The following is a 17235-nucleotide window of genomic DNA, read 5'->3' on the forward strand; positions in this document are numbered from 1 at the left end:
ATTGTCTCTTACATTTGCCAAATACAGTATGTGTATGTTTATAAGAGTTAGCATTAATGAAAGGCTATATTCTATTGTATCTCATGTCCTATCTCATTGATTACAGTCACTTAGGGACAGATGTATTAAGCCTGGAGAAGTGATAAAGCAGTTATAATGCAGTGATAAGTGCAAGGTGATAACGCACCAGCCAATCAGCTCCAATATGTAAATTAACAGTTAGGAGCTGATTGGCTGGTGCGTTATCACCTTCCACTTATCACTGCTTTATCACTTCTCCAGGCTTAATACATTTGCCCCTAAAATATTTAAAGTATTGCTTCTATCATGTTGTTTTGTTCTTTCACTCAGGAGAGTTAGTTGACCTTTATTGTCCAAGCTCTATTTATTCAGTGAAATGCAAATTACTAAATACAATATTGAATGAAATGCCATGGAATGGGGAACCAAGCAAATGTACGGAGATTGTATCGCTGGAACTTCAGGCATCTACGATATGACCTGTTCTGCCATGAAGCTCCTGTGATTTCACTGATACTTATCTACAGACGCTCATAGCAATGTAGTTCATGGAAATACTCATAGTGCTATAAGTGTCTATAATCATAAAATAAACATTTTCTATTCACCAGCATGATATTGTCAATATAACTTAAAAAGCAAAAATCAACATATTCCAGCCTACTTCTTTTAATAAGGTGTATAATCACATACACTATTGTCAGTCGGGATTGGCTAACATGATTAGATCAAAGCTCTCAGCTTCATATCCTCCATGGTAATGCATTAAACAGCAAAATAAAAGTGTTATATATTTTTTATTTGTATTCCAATTATAGAACTGGATGCTCAAGCTGAGCTTCCAGTTCCATGCATGCACCAAATCCCCTGACACACATTTTAGAGCAGAGCAGGAACTAGAGAGAAGCAAGTCATCTTTATCTCTGTGGATATTTTTTGCTCAACTACCATGGCAATAAAATAGTGTTAAGTTGGGACAATAAGTCATTTTATACTGCTGCAATGAGTTTCAGGTCAATGTCTGTTAAATATAGTGTCATTAATGCTTAATACTGTATTATTACAACTTGTTTCCCAGTTGTCACTGTACCATACATGTTTTCTATCAATGCTAAAAGAGAAATTGTTTCAACATTAGAAAAATGAAAGCAGCTTCCTTTGATCAGTGCAACTGTGATCGATTGCATGTAGTTAATATACCAGCTGTCAGGAACCCGAAGCTCAGGATCCCTATGCCAAAATCCTGACAGCCGGTAAAATGCCAGCGGTTGGAATACCGACCATTCCCCGGTATTCCCACTCAGGTGGTGAGTCCATGCCACCACCCAAAGGAGAATAGAACCCGTGGCTCGCAAAGTTCGCCACCAGGCCTGAAGCATGGCAAGTGCAGCGAGCCCAAAAGGTATTGCAGCTGTCGGGATGCCACTGTCGGGATCCCGTCAGCTTGTATAACTTACTTAACCAGTGATCAACAAATGAGCAATTGAGAAATCATTTGGACACTACGGGTTAAATGTACCAAGATGGGAGTTCTATTTAAGATGGGATATTGCCCATAGCAACCAATCAGATTCCAGGAATTATCTTCTAGAAGGTGCTAGATAAATGAAAGTAGAATCTGATTGATTGTTATAGGTAACATCCCATCTAAAATAGAACTCCCATCTTAGTAAATTTGCCCCCACAGGTTAAAATGACCGTTTGTGTGAGAGATGTGTTTATGCTCTGTGATTAAACTCCATATATTGCTTGCAAGACATAAAGGGCTGATTTTTAGAGTTTTGACTATATAAAGTATGTGAAAAATACAAAGAATACACTACAGATATCTTCTTTTTATAATTCTAATCATTTTTATAGTCAAAACTCTGGAGTAAAAAGTCTATGACAGGTGATGCAGAGCCTCCCTAGCCTGTCTGTTCTGCACATCTCTGACCAAAACTCAACAAATTTCCAGCAGTATATACTGCTGTACCTGTGTATAATGCCCACATGTATATACTGCTGTACCTGTGTATAATGCCCACATGTATATACTGCTGTACCTGTGTATAATGCCCACACAAACCCTCGAGAGCATGTATTGTGTGTAAATCTGGCTTTGGTACTAACCAGTGCCTCCTAAGTAATTTACCTCACTGCACATCCCTGAAATGCCTATATGTTCAGTTGTATGCGTCTATGAAATTGCACAGCCAATATCCATTATTACAAATAAACTGACATACATACAGGTTTATTGCACCCATAGCAACCTGAGGACTTGGGCTTTCAGAATTTGTGGACATTTTATTTCTACTTAACATCCAATAGAGGCCTCAAAATAGGATCTTTTGTATAACAATATATATTGTATTGGATTTATTAATGTGAATTAATTAATAAAGTAATTAATAGCTTCTGAATTAGATATATATATGTGAGATAGAAGTAAACATATCTATCTTCGAGGAAGTCTTGTATTAAGATGAAGTGCACTGTATAAAAGTAGAGATGAGCACAGATGCTGTCAATCACTAAAGAACACCAATCAACAAAACTTGGCACTAATAGGAGATACAGAAAACACACTAACAAACATATAAACATGAAAAAAAATATTAAAGTTAAATGGAATGATACTTCCGTTAATAAATGGCAAAAAGAAACTTAATTCAGAATGTTCATGGCAAAAAACACAATAATAAAGTTAACACACAAAAATGAAACACAATATCAAACTAAAATAAGAACCTCACCTCATCAATTGGGGGGCTAACATATTATATTCTCATTAGAACCCCCTTCGGTATTGTAATAATTCAAAATTACTTGTTATGATGCTCAAAAATCAAAGGATGATACCCAGTAGAAAGGAAATCCCAAATAGTTACTTCAAAGTGGAGTAGCACATAGTAACCAAATGGGTTTCAAGCTTTTTTTATCAAAGCAAGGTCACTTGGAACATGCACCGAGGACTTGACTATTTGTATTTCTTAAAATGATACTTGCTTTGTGTCCAAGAATAACTCCTACATGTATGTACTGTATGTTGAGAAACAGACATATTTTTTTAAAGAAAATAATTAAGTCCCTCCTTTAATGTAGGGTTTTGTTCAGGTTGTTTACTTTTTAAAAATATAGTCTAGATGGACTTTCACCTCAATGTTGAAAAAAATGCTTAATTGGTATTTTTTTTATTTATATGGTACCACAAGGTTTCTTTAGTGACAGACGTAACTGGAGGAATACAAATGTATTAAGATTGTGGCTGTTATTCATTCTGTTGTGTACTGCTCATATCTCTGTTTTGTATCACATCAGCACATTTTGGGGGTTCTTTATGTGTTTTCATATAAATATTGTGAGCAGGTATGACTGGAGAGCAGAGGCGTATCTAGCACGGGGCGAGCAGGGCACGTGCCCTGGGCGCCATGGCAGCCCCAACAGAGGGGGCGCCACCGGCACCTGCACGGCCCACTCGCCCCATGCTTCAGGGATTCCGCCGGCGCTACCCGCGGCGCTTTCCCTGTCTCCCCGGCTGCTGTGCCTGTCACAATAGACAGGCAGCGGCAGCCAGGAGCCTCCCCCTACTCCCCCCTGCAAAAGTGTCTGTGTGTACGCGATCGCGATCGCGACCGCGGAGGTGCGCGCATGCGCGTGCGCGACCTCGGGGGGGAGGGGGGGGGGCGTGCGGCCCCTGCCCTGAACAGCAGTAAGTGCAGGTGAGCGGGAAGGGGGTGCGGGACATTTTGTGTGTGTGTGTGTGTGTGTTAAGTGTGTGTGTGTCGGACAGTGTGCGTGTGACATTGTGTGTGGGACAGTGTGAGTGTGTTAATTGTGTGTGTGCGACAGTTTGAGTGTGTGTAAATTGTGTGTGTGTGACTGTGTGTGTGTGTGGGACAGTGTGCGTGTGTTAATTGTGTGTGTGTGGGACAGTGTGTGTGTGTTAATTGTGTGTGTGTGTGTGTGAGTGTGTTAATTGTGTGTGTGGGACAGTGCGTGTTTGTTAATTGTGTGTGTGTGTGACAGTGTGAGTGTGTTAATTGTGTGTGTGGGACAGTTTTGAGTGCGTGTTAATTGTGTGTGTGTGGGACAGTGTGCGTGTGTTAATTGTGTATGTGTGGGACAGTGTGCGTGTGTTAATTGTGTATGTGTGGGACAGTGTGAGTGTGTTAATTGTGTGTGTGTGTGGGACAGTGTGAGTGTGTTAATTGTGTGTGTGTGGGACAGTTTGAGTGTGTGTTAATTGTGTGTGTGTGGGACAGTGTGCGTGTGTGTTAATTGTGTGTGTGTGGGACAGTGTGCGTGTGTATCAATTGTGTGTGTGTGGGACAGTGTGCGTGTGTGTTAATTGTGTGTGTGTGGGACAGTGTGCGTGTGTTAAGTGTGTGTGTGTGTGTGTGGGACAGTGTGAGTGTGTTAATTGTGTGTGTGTGGGACAGTGCGTGTTTGTTAATTGTGTGTGGGACAGTGTGCGTGTGTGATATTTGTGTGTGTGGGACAGTGTGCATGCGTGTGTGTTAATTGTGTGTGGGACAGTGTGCGTGGGTTAATTGTGTGTGTGTGTTAATTGTCCCGGCGGTTATTGGCGTCTGTAGTGTGCGCCCCATCCTCCTCCGCTGCCGCTGACAGGAGCGGCGGTGTGCGGCTCTCCCCCTCCTCCGCCGGCTCCGTCCTCCCGTTGTGGCCCTGCAGTGTGTGCCGGTCTCCCCGGCAGCAGCAGCAGGTTAGTCTCTTCCCCCCCCCCTCTATCTCTCTCTCTCTCTCTCTCTCTCCTCCTGTGGATTGCAGTTTGTAAGTATCATTTTAATTTTTACAGGTACCCCTATTGAATTCTACTGGACAAGTGGACGTGACCGGCGTGGGATGTAGGTAAGTAATCTGTCTCTCATTTTTACAGGTACCCCTATTGGATTCTACTGGACAAGTGGACGTGACCGGCGTGGGATGTAGGTAAGTAATCTGTCTCTCATTTTTACAGGTACCCCTATTGGATTCTACTGGACAAGTGGACGTGATCGGCGTGGGATGTAGGTAAGTAATCTCTCTCTCATTTTCACAGGTACCCCTATTGGATTCTACTGGACAAGTGGACGTGACCGGCGTGGGATGTAGGTAAGTAATCTGTCTCTCATTTTTACAAATTCCCCTATTGGGTTCTACTGGACAAGTGGACGTGACCAGCGTGGGATGTAGGTAAGTAATCTGTCTCTCATTTTTACAGGTACCCCTATTGGATTCTACTGGACAAGTGGACGTGATCGGCGTGGGATGTAGGTAAGTAATCTCTCTCTCATTTTCACAGGTACCCCTATTGGATTCTACTGGACAAGTGGACGTGACCGGCGTGGGATGTAGGTAAGTAATCTGTCTCTCATTTTTACAGATTCCCCTATTGGGTTCTACTGGACAAGTGGACGTGACCAGCGTGGGATGTAGGTAAGTAATCTGTCTCTCATTTTTACAGATTCCCCTATTGGATTCTACTGGACAAGTGGACGTGACCAGCGTGGGATGTAGGTAAGTAATCTGTCTCTCATTTTTACAGGTAACGCTATTGGATTCTACTGGACAAGTGGACGTGACCGGCGTGGGATGTAGGTAAGTAATCTGTCTCTCATTTTACAGATTCCCCTATTGCACAGGTTCTCAAACTCGGTCCTCAGGACCCCACACAGTGCATGTTTTGCAGGTCTCCTCACAGAATCACAAGTTAAATAATTAGCTCTACCTGTGGACCTTTTAAAATGTGTCAGTGAGTAATTAATACACCTGTGCACCTGCTGGGTTACCTGCAAAACATGCACTGTGTGGGGTCCTGAGGACCGAGTTTGAGAACCCCTGCCCTATTGGATTCTACTGGACAAGTGGACGTGATCGGCGTGGGATGTAGGTAAGTAATCTCTCTCTCATTTTTACAGATTCCCCTACTGGGTTCTACTGGACAAGTGGACGTGACCAGCGTGGGATGTAGGTAAGTAATCTGTCTCTCATTTTTACAGGTAACGCTATTGGATTCTACTGGACAAGTGGACGTGATCGGCGTGGGATGTAGGTAAGTAATCTCTCTCTCATTTTTACAGATTCCCCTACTGGGTTCTACTGGACAAGTGGACGTGACCAGCGTGGGATGTAGGTAAGTAATCTGTCTCTCATTTTTACAGGTACCCCTATTGAATTCTACTGGACAAGTGGACGTGACCAGCGTGGGATGTAGGTAAGTAATCTGTCTCTCATTTTTACAGGTACCCCTATTGGATTCTACTGGACAAGTGGACGTGATCGGCGTGGGATGTAGGTAAGTAATCTCTCTCTCATTTTCACAGGTACCCCTATTGAATTCTACTGGACAAGTGGACGTGACCGGCGTGGGATGTAGGTAATTAATCTGTCTCTCATTTTTACAGATTCCCCTACTGGATTCTACTGGACAAGTGGACGTGACCAGCGTGGGATGTAGGTAAGCAATCTGTCTCTCATTTTTACAGATTCCCCTACTGGATTCTACTGGACAAGTGGACGTGACCAGCGTGGGATGTAGGTAAGTAATCTGTCTCTCATTTTTACAGGTACCCCTATTGAATTCTACTGGACAAGTGGACGTGACCAGCGTGGGATGTAGGTAAGTAATCTGTCTCTCATTTTTACAGGTACCCCTATTGGATTCTACTGGACAAGTGGACGTGATCGGCGTGGGATGTAGGTAAGTAATCTGTCTCTCATTTTTACAGGTACCCCTATTGGATTCTACTGGACAAGTGGACGTGACCGGCGTGGGATGTAGGTAAGTAATCTGTCTCTCATTTTTACAGATTCCCCTACTGGATTCTACTGGACAAGTGGACGTGACCAGCGTGGGATGTAGGTAAGTAATCTGTCTCTCATTTTTACAGATTCCCCTACTGGATTCTACTGGACAAGTGGACGTGACCAGCGTGGGATGTAGGTAAGTAATCTGTCTCTCATTTTTACAGGTACCCCTATTGAATTCTACTGGACAAGTGGACGTGACCGGCGTGGGATGTAGGTAAGTAATCTGTCTCTCATTTTTACAGGTACCCCTATTGGATTCTACTGGACAAGTGGACGTGACTGGCGTGGGATGTAGGTAAGTAATCTGTCTCTCATTTTTACAGATTCCCCTACTGGATTCTACTGGACAAGTGGACGTGACCGGCGTGGGATGTAGGTAAGTAATGTGTCTCTCATTTTTACAGCTACCCCTATTGGATTCTACTGGACAAGTGGACGTGACCGGCGTGGGATATAGGTAAGTATGTGTGAGTGTGTCAGTGTGCTTTAATAAATTTTTACTGTCACGGTGTGTGAGTTGTGTTTTTATTTGGGTATTTTTTCTGTTGTAGAACTACAGGTACCGGCGGGCCCGTTATTTCCCTGCATGTTGGTACTTGAGGTTCTCCAAGTACCAGCAAGCGGGGGAGGCTTTCTGGGCCTTGTAGTTCCACAACAAAAAACAATATTCTTTTTTTACTTACATGGCTATCAGCCTCCCATCCACAGCCCACGGATGGGGGGGACAGCCTCGGGCTTCACCCCTGGTCCTTGGGTGCCTGGAGGGGGGGTGACCCCTTGATTTAAGGGGTCCCCACTCCTCCAGGGAACCCCGGCCAGTGGTGACTAGTTGGGGGGGTAATGCCACGGCCGCAGGGACCTACATAAATGTGTCCCCCGGCTGTGGCATTATGTCCCTGGCTAGTGGAGCCCGGTGCTGGTTTTAAAAATACGGGGGACCCCTACATCTTTTGTCCCCCGTATTTTTGGAACCAGGACCGGACTAAGAGCCCGATGCTGGTTGTCTAAATACGGGGAACCCCTGTCCAATTTTTTCCCAGTATTTAAACAACCAGGACCGGCTCAAAGAGCCCGAGGCTGGTTATACTTAGGAGGGGGACCTCATGCAGTTTTTTTTTACATTTTTAACCCATTCAGACCCTTCTCCATTAAGTTAATGGAAACCCTGGACAACAAAATTGCATTCATGTCCTCCTCCCACTCCCTTCCCAGTCCCAAACACTGATTATTATTTTTTTCTATAAAAATGTACAATACAACATCACAAGTATGATGAGCAGGCATGCAGCGGGCATTGGCAACTTTGGACTGAGTTGCAAATTAGTGGCGGAGGGCTGGGTCAGTTGATGGTGGGCGAGTTTGTAAGCCATTGGTGGTGGCATCGGCTCAGAGGCAGTGGCGGGCATTGGCTTGGTGGCGGTAAGGTTCATCGACAGGATTCGGCGGACATTATGGCTGTAGTGCCTCACCGCACGCCACTGACCTCACCGCACGCCACTGGTGTGTGGGACAGTGTGCGTGTGTGTTAATTGTGTGTGTGGGACAGTGTGAGTGTGTGTTAATTGTGTGTGTGTGGAACAGTGTCAGTGTGTGTAAATTTTTGCAGTCCAGTGTGTGTGTGGGGGAGAGGAAAGTATGAGAATGTGTGTGTGTGTAGTCTGAGTGGGTGTGTGTAGGATTTGGGGGTGACCAGTCTGTGTGTGTGTAATCAGTGTGTGTGGGATGTACTAATGGCCATTTACCGAAGAGAGATATGTATTAAACCACGGGCACTGAGATGCCCTTCTTACTCACCATCCAGCTGGGTGGGCGAGCCGGGCGGGTGGAAAGCCAGCAGCAGGGGCAGCATGCCAGATATCAGCAGCCGAGGGTGGGGGCTGTAATGCACATGCGGAGCCCAAAGCCGGAGATCAGCAGCATGCTGACCGGCAATAAGCAGCTTCTGCTTCCGCGTTCAACATGCTGCTGATCTCCGGCTTTGGGCTACGCAGGGTTCGGGGGATGGGTGTCCTCTGCCGGTGTACTGCAGCTCCGGGGGTGCGGGCTCCGGAGGCTTTCAGCACTGTTGAATATCCAGCTGCCCCAAGTATGTACAGCCCGCACCCTCTGCAGCTGATATCCGGCATGCTGCTGCTGGCTGTCCCCCCGCCCGGCTCGGCCACACAGCTGTATGGTGAGAAGGGCATCTCAGTTCCTGAGGTTTAACACATATGCCTCAGAAAATGGCCTCTGCGGTAAACGATACTAATGCTTACCGTGACAGTAACAGCGGGGAGGAAGGCGCACATCGGGATCCTGCAGCATGAAACAAGAACCCCTTCGGAGAGCAGCAGGCCACACTGAAAAGGGTGCATACCCGGTGCGGTGCTCTGCATCCCGGGTGGTGCCGAAGATGTGGAGTGTCGGAGGTGGCAGAAGCGCCGCAGCTTGGGGTGAGAAACCGCTGCAGCCCTTCCGCTGCTAAACTCTGCAATTAGTCTATTAAGGGGGTGGGCTCCCCTCATCATAGTGCCCCACAGGCCATGTTAATTCTGGGGGTAGGATCCCCTAACTCTATAATGGGAATTTTGGCTCATATCATGTGCTGTAACGTGAATTTTGGCTAATACCGTGTGCTATAATGTGAATTTCGGCTCATACTATGTGGGGTAATGTGAATTTTGGCTCATTCCGTGTGCTGTAATGTGAATTTCGGCTCATACCGTGTGCTGTAATGTGAATTTCTGCTCATACCATGTGGGGAAATGTGAATTTCTGCTCATACCATGTGGGGAAATGTGAATTTTGGCTCATACCATGTGGAGTAATGTGAATTTTGGCTCATACCGTGTGCTATAATGTGAATTTCGGCTCATACCGTGTGCTATAATGTGAATTTTGGCTCATACCATGTGGGGTAATGTGAATTTCGGCTCATACTGTGTGCTATAATGTGAATTTCGGCTCATGCCGTGTGGGGCAATGTGAATTTCGGCTCATACTGTGTGCTATAATGTGAATTTTGGCTCATACCGTGTGCTATAATGTGAAAGGGGCACAGTACTAGATAGTATAAGGGGTCCTACTATACTGAAGGACACGCCCCTTTTGAGTGACCACGCCCCTTTTCCGGAGCGCGCGCGCCTTCGGCGCGCGCATAATTGCTATCTGCACTCTTTCATTCCACCTTCAAAAATTCAACTTCGACCACTGCACCTACATACACATACATACACACCCTGACATCTTTATATGCAGTGACACCGGTGGCGTCTGCACATACTTTCCTTTTGTATTTTTTTTTTCATTATCATTTTATTAATTTATTTTATTAAGAAAAAATTATTTATTTATTTTTTTTTTGGGGGGGGGGGGGGGGGGCGCCATTATTGATCTTGCCCTGGGCTCCAAAAACCCTAGTTACGCCTCTGCTGGAGAGCCTTACCCCTGGATCCACACTGACTGCAGATGTGCCAGGACTGATCTGACCATGTTCAGCTTTTGATACAAAAATGGGCTCCTGGACAATGATTAAACTGCTGTGATTGCTGCATCCATGCTGATTCATCATTTGGAACTACAGGTACTTTTAAACATTTATTCTTTTTACTTATGTACTGTGTGGTCTCCATTTTATCATTATTTTCCTGAGCCTAGAACCCACTTGAAACAACATGCATGGCAATTTCATTTATACCAACAACAAAAAACAACAACCCACATGCTCTATACCTAATAACAGACTGGAAATTGCATAATTATGTATTCTGTCTGCAACTACAGTATACATACAAATAGCAAAGTTTTCTTTGTACATGAAAATCATTATGGAAATTTATGGTGCTATGGAACCCTTGCGGCACCATACTAATAAAAGATCAAATTCAATAAAGCACCTTTGAGATTTGCTTATCATTCTCTCTCTCTCTCTCTCTCTCTCTTTCTCTCTCTCTCTCTCTCTCTCAATCTCTCTTGCGCTCTCTCTCTCTCTCTCTTATTATATATATGACAAGAGAGTGCACATAGTGTAGCATACTGTAGTCAATTGAATTCAACCCCTTTCCCAAGGTATACAATGTACATTGATTATAGGAAAATATCAGTATATCAGCATATCATCAAATACTTATCACAGTTGCATAGTAGACCATTAAGATATTTGGATAGCTTGTCTGGATAACATGTTCTCCAAACATTTTCCTCACCAAACACCACTACAACATAAACATTAGAGGCCACCCAGTGCATTTCATCACATAAACTTCATCAGGGGTCAATTTATAATATGATGGAGAAGATAATTTTATACCAACCATTTGTATTTATATTAAGGGAAGAAAATCCGTTTCTCATACAGTGACTTAATTACATTCAAAATATGAGAAAAAGGGGTTAGTATGGTAAGCCTATCTAATTGTTATCTTTTAATGGGACAGTACAATTGTATGTTCTACTCAAGTAGACCTTCCCTTCCTACATAACCATCTGATGAAAACTCTCCTCCGGATTTACACAACAAAATTATTTAAAGAGTGCTACTCAGGTGCGGATTGGTATGCCGGGATGCCGGAACAGATTGCTACTGGACCGGCCCCCATTGCTACCTTAGTGGCTGTGCCAGATAACTATGGCCACCACAGCTCAAGCCGGAGCCGCAGTGATGAAGTTATTGTGTGCCACCCACTATCACAACAGCTGAGGGAGGAACGTCCTCGACTTGGTTGTTGTGTTCCAGTGTTGCTGCGGAAGAGATGGAACTGGCGTGTGTGAAGGGAGCAACTTTCTGTTTTGACTGACTCCTATGCAGACAGGCTGGGCCTGGTGAGGTGTATGAGGCAGTGTATTGCATATATGGAATCACTGCAAGGTCTCAGTATCTGCTCAGGCCTGGGTTAAAAATGGATGGTTGGAGGTGCAGTCTCTTAAGAAATTAGGCCTATAGCACATGATGATAGTGCTAGCAGAAAAACAAAACTCCCATCACCACTCCCCGCCTAGTCATAGACACTGCCTATGCCTGAAATAACCTTCTGAACTCCGAGTCCTGAGCCAGACATAAAATTAAATCAATGGTGTGCAGTGGTCCTGCAGAGATTGTGTCAGTCTGCCTCAGCGCCACATGATGTCACATACAGTAGGCACAACTGGACGGACACAGGGCCCCACTTGGTCCCATCAAGATCAAACTTATCCGTCAGTTGTCACCTGCTCTATTTCCAGAAGCTGCATGCATGCCAGAGTGCCTGCAAATGAAAGAAGTGAGAGAAGACCCACTGAGAGTGCGAATGCCATTAAATGGAGCTAGACAAATCTCTCATAAAATGTGCTGGGCATGCCTATAAATATAATGTTTTTTTGTACATCATAAACCTTGATTATTGTTTTCTTTTTTATGAATAGTCAATTTGTAATATTTTTCCTTATATGGTTGGTTCCTTGGTTACTGACACCTTTTGATTAGCCTGACATGTGGTACACTCCAGCAGGCTTTCCCTGTTTCTTCCAGGTCCCAGTTTCCTGTAATACACGCAACAGGCTTCAATTTCTATGTCATTGTTCCCAGGTGTTGATGATGTCAAGCGGTTTTCAGATGAGTGGGTCTCTGTAATCAACTTGTCCCTGTTGAAAGTATTGGTTTAGCATTGAATTGTCAACCTAAAGGATTGTATCTTTGGCGGAATCTTTTTTCTTCATAGGATGGAAACAGAGCAGAGGATACTTTTATGCTGCATGGCAGAAGCTTCTCTCTCTCTCTCTCTCTCTCTTTCTCTCTCTCTCAAATTCACAGATCAGCACTTGTGTTCTAGTACAGCAACCACATGGGTGCCACTAATATCTCTAGAGATGTGCGGCATACACTTTTCGTGTTTTGGTTTAGGATCTGGATCTCCGCTCGTGTTTTGGATCTGGATTGGTTTTGCCAAAACCACCCTTTCGGGTTTTGGTTTTGAATCTGGATGATTTTTGAAAAAAACATAAAAACAGCTAAAATCACAGAATTTGGGGGTAATTTTGATGCTACGGTATTATTAACCTCAATAGCATTCATTTCCACTCATTTCCAGTCTATTCTGGACACCTCACAATATTGATTTTAGTCCAAAAGGTTGCACAAAGGTAGCTGGATGACTAAGCTAAGTGACCCAAGTGGGCAACACAAAAACCTGGCCCATCTAGGAGTGGCACTGCAGTGTCAGACAGGATGGCACTTTTAAAAACTAGGCCCCAAAGAGCACATAATGCTAAAAAGAAAAAGAAGGACAATGAGGTCACAATTCATCTCTCCTAGCACAAACTGGCTCTACAGAGACAAGATGTTGTCCTCATCCTCATCCTCCGATTCCTCACCCCTTTCAGTGTGTACATCCTCCTCCTCAAAGAGTATTAGCACGGTGGCCAATATGTAGTGCTCTGATTTCAACAGATTGACCACCCTTGAATCCTGGCAAAGCGAATGAAGGGCTCCATTCACAAGTCCCACATACTTTGTGGAATCGCTCCATATTAGCTCCTCCTTCAATCTCTCCAGCTGCTGCTGCATAAGCCTGATGAGGGGAATGACCTGACTCAAGCTGGCAGTGTCTGAACTGACTTCACGTGTGGCAAGCTCGAAGGGTTGCAGAACCTTGCACAACATGGAAATCATTCTCCTCTGCGCTTGAGCCAGGTTCATTCCCCCTCATTTGCCAATATTGTAGATGGAAGTATAGGCTTGAATGGCCTTTTGCTGCTCCACCATTCTCTGAAGCATATACAGTGTTGAATTCAAACTCGTTACCACCTCTTGCTTCAGGTGGCGGCAGGGCAGGTTCAGGAGATTTTTATGGCGCTCCAGTCTTCGGCACGCAGTGGCTGAATGTTGAAAGTGGCCCGCAATTTATCGGGCCACCGACAGCATCTCCTGCACGCCCCTGTAATTTTTCTAAAAATTCTGCACCATCAAATTAATTGTATGTGTAAAACATGGGACGTGCTGGAATTTGTCCAGGTGTTATGCACGCATATTATTGGTGGCGTTGCCCGATATCACAAATCCCCAGGAGAGTCTAAATGGGGTGAGCCATTGTTCGATGATGTCCCTCAGTTTCTGTAAAAGGTCGTCAGCGGTGTGCCTCTTATAGAAACTGGTGATACACGGCGTAGCCTGCCTAGGAACGAGCTGGGGTTTGTGAGATACTGCTACTGGTACTGCTGCTGTTGTAGCTGCGGGAGGCAGTACATCTATCCAGTGGGCTTTCACAGTCATGTAGTCCTTCGTTTGCCAGTGGGCTTTCACAGTCATGTAGTCCTTAGTTTGCCCTGCTTCACTTGTTCACATATCCGTGGTTAAGTGGACACTGTGTACAACAGCATTTTTCAGGACACTGAGGACACTTTTCTTAATGTCCCTGTACAGTCCAGGAATCACTTTCCTAGTGAAGTGGAATCTAGATGGGATTTGGTATTGGGGACACACTACCTCCATCAATAGTCTAAATCCCACTGCACTAATGGCGGACACCGGACACATGTCTAACACCAACATAGTTGTCAAGGCCTGTTATCAGCTTTGCAGCAGAATGACTGCTGTCATATTTCATCTTCCTCGCAAAGGACTGTTAGAAAGTCAATTGCTTAGTTGAAGCAGTACAAGTGGTCTTCCGACTTCCCTTCGGTGATGACAATCGACTCCCAACAGCAACAACAGCAACAGCAGTAGGCATACCACTCAAGGATCCTCTGGAAGAATCCCGGTTAGGAGAGGACTCATCAGTCATGCCAGTGACATGGCCTGCAGGACTACTGACATTCCTGACTGTGGAGGAAATTACATTGAGGGAGTTGGTGTGGCTTCAGGAGCTTGGGTACAAGAGGAAGAAGGGATTTAGGTGCCAATGGACTGCTTACGCTGTTACCCAAAGTTTCTGAACTTGACAATGACTTCTGATGAATGTGCTGCAGGTGAGATATAAGGGAGGATGTCCCTAGGTGGTTAACATCCTTACCCCTACTTATTACAGGTTGACAAAGGCAACACACAGCTTGACACCTGTTGTCCGGATTTGTGTATAAATAATTCCACACCTAGGAGGTGGCTTTTTTGGTATTTTGTCCAGGCATCACAATGTGCTTCTTCATCCCATGGACAATAACTCTCTCCCCCGGTGCCTGATTTAAAAAAACCACATCACCATCAGAATCCTCCTCATCAACTTCCTCCTCTGTGCCAGCAACACCCACATCCTCATCCTGGTGTACTTCAACAGTGAATTCTTCAATTTGAATATCAGAAACTGGACTGTGGGTGCTCCTTTCAGCACTTGCAGAGGGTGTGCAAATGGTGGAAGGAGCTACCTCCTCCCGTCCAGTGTTGGGAAGGTCAGGCATCGCAACCACCGGCACCGTCACACTTCGACTCTACTTGGGGATTTGTGATACCAATCTTAGAACACACAGTTCTTTACTGTGCTTTTGCCAGCTTTACTCATTTTTCTAGCAGGAGGATGAGGGCTTCCATCATCACGTGAAGCTAAATCACTAGTCATGAACATAAGCCAGGGCCTTAGCTGTTTACAAGCCACTCTGTGTCGTAAATGGTATATTGGGAAGTTTATGTTTCTCCTCAGATAATTTAAATTATTTTTTTTTTTGGGTAATTTTACTGAACTTTGGCTTTTTGGATATTACATGCCCTCTACTATGACTTTGGGCATTGGCTTTGGCAGACGACGTTGATGGCATTTCATCATCTATGTCATGACTATTGGCAGCAGCTTCAGCACTAGGAGGAAGTGGTTCTTGATCTTTCCCTTTTTTATCCTCCAAACTTTTGTTCTCCATTATTTTTCTAGAGGTATCTAACAATATGTGGCACAGGAGAGCATACCCCTACACCACACAGGGCAAACCCTGTAAAAATAATTTGGATTAAAAATTAATAATCCCTTTATTTGGAGTAAATAATATAGAGCACAGGACACCACCACTGGACTTATACGGCAGTACCTACTGGACTTATACGGCAGTACCGCTGGACTTATACGGCAGTACCACTGGACTTATATGGCAGTGCCGCAGGACTTATACGTCAGTACCACAGGACTTATACGGCAGTACCGCAGGACTGGACTTATTCAGCAGCACCACTGGACTGGATTTATATGGCAGTGCCCCTGAACTTATATGGCAGTAACCCTGGACTTATATGGCAGCACTACTGGACTGGACTTATATGGCAGCACCACTGGGCTCGACTTATACGGCAGTACCTCTGGACTTATACGGCAGCACCCCTGGACTTTTACAGCAGTATCCCTGGACTTATACAGCAGTACCACTGGACTTGTATGGCAGCAACACTGGACTGGAAAAATATGGCAGTACCCCATGACTTATACAGCAGTACCGCTGGACTTATACGGCAGTACCCCTGGACTTTTACACCGTACCCCTGGACTTATACGGCAGTACCGCTGGACTTATAGCAGCACAGGACACCACCACTGGACTTATAGCAGTACAGGACACCACCACTGGACTTATGGCAGTACAGGACACCACCACTAGACTTATGGCAGTACAGGGACACCACCACTGGACTGATGCAGCACAAGACAGCACCACTGGACTGGACTTATACAGCAGCACTGGGCTTATGGCAGCACAGGACACCACCACTGTGACTGGACTGATGCAGCACAAGACACCACCACTGGACTGATGCAGAACAAGACACTATCACTGGAATGATACAAAAGAGCAGGTCCCCTACCCTGGAGCTACTCCACTTTCCTGCATAGATGCTGAGGAGACACATCCTCTCGCTACACTCTCCAGGACTGGAGTGAATACGACGGCGACGCACGTCTACTTATATGGGATCCAAAACCCACGAGAATCCGACAGCTGAATGATGATGTTTTGACTAATTCTGGTTTCCGAGTCTGGCGGGAAAACCCAAGCCCAACTCGGATCATAACGTTCTGGGGGATTCGGTTCTCAGGGAACCGAACTTGCTCATCTCTACTAATAACCAGATGGTACTGAAGACAGGGCTCTGTGCAGCCCAGAAATGTTGGATTGTTTATATTAATGTAAGTGTTTTCTACAAGTCCTGGAGTGTCGTCTGGTTCTTTCTGCTCACACAGAAGTACCATTAGGATATTACTGTGTATATATAGTGACATGGGCATGTTGTTGAAAGTAGATGCATACAGAGGCACTTAATTGCTCACATTGGAGACCATGGCCCTCATTCTGAGTTGTTCGCTCGCTAGCTGCTTTTAGCAGCTTTGCACACGCTAAGCCGCCGCCTACTGGGAGTGAATCTTAGCATAGTAGAATTGCGAACGAACGATTCGCAGAATTTCGAAAAGAAACTTCTTTGCAGTTTCTGAGTAGCTCGAGACTTACTCTGTCACTGCGATCAGTTCAGTCAGTTTCGTTCCTGGTTTGACGTCA

This window comes from Pseudophryne corroboree, chromosome 5 (genome assembly GCF_028390025.1).
Source record: "Pseudophryne corroboree isolate aPseCor3 chromosome 5, aPseCor3.hap2, whole genome shotgun sequence".
In the NCBI taxonomy this organism is placed as follows: Eukaryota; Metazoa; Chordata; class Amphibia; order Anura; family Myobatrachidae; genus Pseudophryne; species Pseudophryne corroboree.